The sequence below is a fragment of the Coturnix japonica genome, chromosome 1 (genome assembly GCF_001577835.2).
Source record: "Coturnix japonica isolate 7356 chromosome 1, Coturnix japonica 2.1, whole genome shotgun sequence".
NCBI classification, from domain to species: domain Eukaryota; kingdom Metazoa; phylum Chordata; class Aves; order Galliformes; family Phasianidae; genus Coturnix; species Coturnix japonica.
Genome location: NC_029516.1, coordinates 6,690,088 through 6,697,546, shown reverse-complemented (window position 1 = coordinate 6,697,546; position 7,459 = coordinate 6,690,088).

Below are 7,459 nucleotides of genomic sequence, written 5' to 3'. Positions count from 1 at the left end.
CTCACATCCAGTTGATTGTTGCAATGAATTTGCATAGAGCTGAAAAGCAATAATCATCTGCCACGAGCCAATGGAAAACAGAAATTCCTAAAGTCATCCATCTATCATATATATTGCTGGTTTGAAATGTTTCCTTTCCAAATATATAAACTCAACTCACCTTTTTCTCCTGGTTAGAGCACAACATTGACTTTTTTGTTGTTAACTTACCAATAAGTTAATTCCCTTTGCCATTTTTTGAGAACAAGCAATACAGTGAAATTATATAGAAAATTCCTGGGAAAGCACATTATGTTTTTATCACTCCTTCAGTGCTGTATTCATGTGTCTCTCAGCTCTTCATGCACATAATTGATCTATTACACCCTGCAAGGATGAAGAATAGCTGCATAGAAAATACTGCATTTGACTGGCTGATTCCAGGCTGGGGACTTCACTCAGTGTCACACAGCATGCAGGCACACAGCTTAACCTGAGGGATGTAGGCAGGAGTAACATCCCAACTCCTGGATCTGGATAGAACCAGGTCTAGGTGATGGCTGGATGTAGATGCAGCTTCTACAATTGGCCTTTTCTGCCTCTCAGCCTTAACTTCAGCTATGAGCAGCTTTCAATTCAGAAAAAAATCAGGGCTTTGGAGCACTTTGGAAATATGCATATAATTTGTATAGATAAAGTCTGACTTTCTCGTTGCAAATTAGTTTCCTAAAGCTAAGGCAATTCCAATAGCCTGAGAGAGTAGGATCATGAATAGAATCGTTTGAGTTAGAAGAAGCCTTTAAATGTCATTTAGTCCAACTCTGTTACAGTGAACAGGGGCACCCACAGCTCCATCAGGTGCTGGCTCACGTACAGCTTGCCATCCACCAGTATCCCCAGGTCATTTTTGGCAGGGCTGTGCTCCACCCTTTCATCCTCCAGCTTGCACTGATAATAACTGATAATAACTGTTGCTGTGACCCAAGTACAAGGTTGTTAACAGGCAAGATCTTCCATAGTGTCAGTTAGGACTTCTGTTGCTGAATCCTTAGTAGAAAGAGGACAAGGGAAAAAGGCAGCGCCTGACATGCATCAGACCTGGAAAACAGACTGGCCCGGATCCCAGATGCTGCCACGGCAGCTGCAAACAGGTCTGTTATTAAAGGTGCAGTCCAGAAAAGCAAAAAAGCAATAAAAAAGACAAAAAATTAGACCACTAATTGCAGCCACATCTCAGCATACATACAAGCAATATTTATTCTTCTGTCGAATGGGATCCTTCAGTATTTACTGTCACTGAAACGTACTTCTCTTGGCTTTGTGTCATATCTTTTCATTTACTCCTCCCAGCTACGTGTGATGTCTGACATGCAATTACTGAAACCTGTCCATTCCAGAGGGCTGAGGTGCTGCAAGATATTTGAAAGGGTTGAAGTTACACCCAGCATTCACGTAACCTTGCAATCAGTTCGGATATTTTTTCTGAGTTTTTCATATATGTAACCAGAACTGCCTTTTCTGCTAAGAGACCAAGGAGTTGCCATGATTTCTAATCTCAGGGCTGCTTGCCACAGTTGTCCAAGATACAAAGAGAAATATTCCTCAGTGAGTTGCAAAAGAAAGAAGCCTAAAAGGGATCTGCAATAACTGCATGAGGGCCTTAACTTCCTGCATATCAGTGACTCTGAATAGGATCCTAAGCACTTAAGTATTACCTAAGAAATGCACGTGTCTCTGACTCCTAAAGCATTAGGCTCCTCGTGTAAATTCAGAAAAGCAGCCATGATACGTAGTTAACCATACTCTTCAATATTTACATGCTGGGAATCCTCAGAGCGGATATCCTTACTATCTCATATGGACTGTGCTGAAATAGGTGAAGATTCTGCAGATGCTGAATGTACATGCCTAATTCTGCTTATATGGATGACCGCACTGCAGTAAAGGTAAGAGTATAAAAGAAGAGGATCTTGAGATTTCAGTCTTAACATTGACTACTTTCTACTTCATTTCCAAACTAATTAATGATAGAATATTTTAATTGGCTTACTGCTCATTTGAGGGGAAAAGAAAACATGCTGTTTTGTAATTCCTTTTTCTCCTTGTCAGTCCTGTTGCAGAGATACCTTTCTTTCCTGAATGTAGATTCTTCTGATCCCTGCTGCCATGCATCATCAGCTGCAGAGATAAAAAAAAGGATTTCTTACTCAGATAATAAAACCACCTGTTAGAGATAGGCCAGGCGGCCTTTCACTGTTTGTTAGATTGATTGCTAATTTAATGATATAATGACTCATTTTCTGCTGGTAGTTCTACCTTGTTGTCAGTGTTTGACAAGGTTGTATTTCCAAGTTGCAGAAATATTTTTGATTTAATGAAAGGAGATGGAAATACAGGAGAAGATTTTGCTTCTGGCTGAAATGTTCCCTCTGGATCCCTTAATGACACTAAATGTCCATTGCCATCAACCTCTGCAACCTTCTCCTAGGCACTGAGTTGCATTGAAAGCTGCGGTCACACTCCATCCATAGGATATACTCTTCCCTTTGACCCACAACAATTTTCTTTTGGAGTGCAGATGTAATTTGGGAAACAAGAAAAAATCATCCATAAAACAAGTGAGCAGATGAAAAGAGAAATCATAACAGTAACCAGGATGCAGGTTGCTGTACAGCACTCATCAATACAGGAAAGCAAACATGTGTTCATGAGAGTAGAATTTCGTGCTTTATTTTAATTGCCATTTGCTCAAGGCAGCTAGAAGGATTTTACAAGAGAGTTCTATGACTTAGTACAATATGTGAGGTGTAAATCCTGCTCACTTCACTAGTAAGAATAGTTCTATTGGCTAACTCCAAGAGTTCTGACTGCCTGATGAGAGCATGCACGCCATGTGGGATACATCCAGCTCTATAAGTAGGGTTGATATAACACACCTGGCATGAGAAAAAATAAGCACATCATGAGAAGGTCTTCCAGATGCATTCAGATCCCTGAGGATCACTCCTTTCTGCTCAGAGAATCATGTGTTTCAGTCCTACGGAGAGAAACCGCCTCTATCAACATTATCATAATGAAGAAACTTGTTATATCACAAACCATTTTCATACTTGAAGCAAAGTTTTCTGTTTGGACATGATCTGATTTCCTCTGCAGACAGCATGCTGACAGTACTAACAGATTAGCACTTCATTCCTCGTCGCATCGAATTTGCTGCAGAAGTATAACCTCTGGCCCCATGCATATGGTTGCTATTTGATGTCAATGTGACTCGCATAAATGCTGCAGCTGTGTCAGCCCCAGGTTAGCTGCTGTGTTTGTTAATGCCTATCAGAGGGGAAGGCTGCCCTGTAGCTCAGAGCAGGCAAGGGAAATCTCAGCCAATGGGAAAATGTTGATAACAAAGCAAGATCCAAAAGCTCTCAAACTGTAAATCACTGAACTAAAATAACAAACCAAATCCTACAGGACCAGAGTGCTCCACAGGTAAGCAGCTCCATACCTCCCTATGGATACAGACTGGGCTGGGAAGCTATGATGAGGACAGAGATAAAAGTGTTGGAATACTCACCATACCTTAATGAACAGATCCTTAAAGCTGTTTTCATGTCACAAGGCTAAAGCAGCTGAGAGGTTGCCATCAGCAACCAAGCTGGATAAACCAGTGCCCTGGGAATGAGGAATTTCTCCCATAGCCTGAAGTCATTTGCACAGCCCTTAACCTGGGCTGAGGGATCATGGCAGGAGCACAACCAAAGGGTGGGACCGAGAAGTTTGAAAAAGCTGAAAGGCTTTTTATTGCTGAGAGCTTTATTCACAGTCCGGTTTCTCATTTGATAAATCCATAGCTCTCAGCTACAGACACTGCAGGGCAGATTCGTTGCGTAAGAGCACAACACGCCATGCCCCCAGCTCTGCTTTTGGTAGATATAGAAGTGAAGAATCGATTTCTCACCCCTTTGTTTGAAAGGTGGCTGTCTGTAAATGCTAATTTGAAGCTCATTTTCTGCGAGATCCATGTTTTCATTCACAACAAATAGGAAAACTGGCCACACATCAATGGCTGATGATCAGGCAGTTATTGCTCCACCAAAGGACAATCCAAGTAATTCAGAACTGAGGCTTGAATAAGAGAAAGTGAAGACAGCCTGCAGTGTGAAATGACAGTTTACACATTCGCTGTCGCAGGAATCATATACAAAGTTGGTTTAAATTTATATAGCATAACTGACTTCAGTGAAGCATTGTGGGTCTATATCAACCCCAAAAGGTTGATATAGTGGTCTTTAAATGCCATGGAACAAATACTTTCAGCTGCAAAGTTTTGGAGACTGTGCTACAAACACAAGAGAGGGGCTCCTGGGAGATGCAGAAGCCCTGTCTCCATTTTCCTGCTGGGCTCAGGGCTCCCACTGGTGCCTGATTCTACTGACAACAGTTTCAGCAGAGGAAGAAATTCAGGAATCATCCCCCCCCACCAGTGCACAGCTTTAAATTAACCCGATTATTTCACCCCAGCTCTTTGACAAACGAGTCTGGTTTTATTTAGCTCATTTAAAACAAGTTCATTTTAATGAAGTTATTTATGTAGCTACTTGATGCCATTAGCCAGATTACATGCTGTCCAAAGGGTGTGATGCATGATCTCATTTCCAACTTAAACCCCTTCTATTTCTCTCATCCTCTAGTGTAAGTAGCAGGAGTTCAGAACATATGTTCTTCCGTTTTCTCTCTTGACAGAAAGTCATTTGACAGCTGCCAGGTAGTATTACTAGCTCATTTAAACCACTTTTTCTCTAGCCCTGCAAATCAGATTAGAATGTGAAGCATATTTTACTAAGTCCCATGGAAATGCAGACTTGTTTAAGGTTCAGAAAAAGATCACTCTAACACTTCTGGAAACGGATGGTGTTATCCCAGCCACCACCCTGTAAACCGCCAAATATGATATACTGCTTTGATTGCTTCTGAAGATTATACTCACCAGTTTGTCTACATCTCCGATAGGAAAGGACAGACTGATTACAGCTCAGGTTTCAAACCCTAACTTTCAGTGTATTTTCAAAGACATGAATTTGACAGGGATTCATCCAAGCCCTTACTCAGTAATAGGCATGAGTCCATAGGTATGTTCTTCTCAGTGGTAAAAACATCTGAGGAGGTTCCTGAAGTTCTGCTCATGTGTCCTGTATCCTTCTCCTATGGTTTTGCTTTAGCCTCACAGGTTTGTGTCACTGAAGATCCAAGGAAAAGCACAAAAACAACAATGAAAAAGTTATTCTGGACCATTTCAGTCATACTGCATTCTGGCAGAGAAAGTAAAAATGGGAAACTTCTTCTTATCCTGACACAGAGCCAGATGATGAGCCCGAGGTAGGAAGCCTGATGCTTAGCTGAGAAGGAAGAAAACAGAACTCTCACGTCCAGCACACTAAGATGTGAAGGGCTTTTACATTAAACTCTTATCAGATACACTTGAAATAAGTGACAGAAGTCTGTTTGCCTTCAGGCTCACTGGTTGGTAGAACAGCATCTTTCTTTCTTTTTCCTTCTCATTCCTACTATTCAGCTCCTGCGTTTTCAGCCACTCTTCAAGAATACGGGAGCAGGGATGCTGGGGACACCTCAAGCAAACCCAGGAGACATGAAAACTTTAAACACCTCCTCCAAGGGATTCTGGAAAGCAGGTGAAGTCTAACACTGCTTTCTCAGCAGCTTTTTAGGTCTTCAAATTTAGAGATTAAACAAACTGATCCTACCCTTCATTAATCCCCCTTATACACACTTTCTGTTTCTGTTGTTGTTTCCCAGAAATAAAGCGTTGAGAGAAATCTTTAATCACACTGTACTTTGCAAGACAACCCATCAGCCAATGTGTCACAGCATCAAGAAGAGAGATAAAAGGAAACAAAAATTGGGGCAGAACTGCCGTGAGGGATTGCTTAGGTTGTGTATCTATCTGGTATATCTGCTGACAGAAGCTCCAAACTGCTGTTAGAGGCTGCAAGATCTGCTTGGGCCCAAAAGGCAGGTTTTTTAAACACAAGAAAATCTTGCATCGGGGGGAATAACACCATGGATAGCTTTTATTGCAATGGAAATGGAAAGATCTGACTTTGAAGTTGAGTTCTGCCAGCCAGCTCTGTGATAATCTAACAAGACTAGAATAAAATTGGCTGATCTGCTAATATACACAAGTATATGTATATATACATATATAGGCAAAGAATTTCATTTCATTTGGTAGTGAGTAAAGCAAACTTAGGAACAAACTAGAACAACGAGATAAAGTAGATTCTGCTTGATATCCCCTCTATGAGCTGAAACAGCTGGTTCCCAGTTCTAGGATATATTGCAGCACCATCTGTCTGCAGAGAGTAGAATTACATGATAAATAGTACATTTTGCTTAAGAAAAAACAAACAAAAACCCACATTGTCCCCTTCAAACGATCAGGAGTTTTGTCAGTATTTTCATGGTAACCAGGATGTGGCAAACACTGCCAAAATGCTGGCCCTACATGAAAGCTAAATCAGTCTTCAGCTCCAAAATGGGTCGTGTTCCTCCACTATGCAAAACATCACTTTCCTCCTCACAGCTCCTCAGAGAGTGCAGGATTGTGGTCATACCACCCCCAGTTACTGGAATTTCATAGGTGACACAGACAGAGGAACCAGCTCTTGTCATGTCCCTCTCCTCCCTACACAGCTGCAGTTCCCCTGCCCACCTGTAGCCCTTGCACATTGTCTCTGTAAGGTACCATGAAGAAAGGGCCTGTCCACTTTGGACTGTTCCACCTACAGCAAGAACTAAATTTTGCCACCCTCTCCTCAAGCAGTGCCTTGTCTCCTCCCGCAATCAGCACCTCTGATGTCGGTGTCACACAGTAAGCCGCTTCCCAACTGGGATCCATCTGCTCCTCCCATCTGCTCTGTCCTCTTCTCTACCATCCATTTCACCAGCAATTCTGTGAAGCCTCATTCTTTCTCCTCTTCTCCTCGTGCACCCATCATACAGGAGCTCTGCAATGGAGACATAAAGACTACTCTGCAGTGGAGAAGCCATGCAAGTTCATGTCATGTTCTATTACTTCTTCTCAGGGATCTCTTTCTTTCAAGGCATCTCTTCAGAGCCTGAGCAATCCTCAATAGCCAGCTAACAAATTCTGAGCATACAGATGATCCAGTGTTTTAGAAATAGTAGGTTGTTTATATATACATCAACACATTTTTATCTATAAACAAGTAATGAATATATTTGCTATAACCGCATGTAATTATGTACACATCTATACAAAGAGATATCCATATAAATATGAATAGTGTCATACATAAACAGGAGGCAGACTGTTTGCAGGATGGTACAGTGAGGTGTCTTTTTCACTGTGCATTTTCCCTCCAGCTTGTGCAAACTTCCATCTCTACTCAAAAATTCCCTGCCCTCAGGAGTTAAATCTCCGTGTCTCTGTGTCATGGCTATC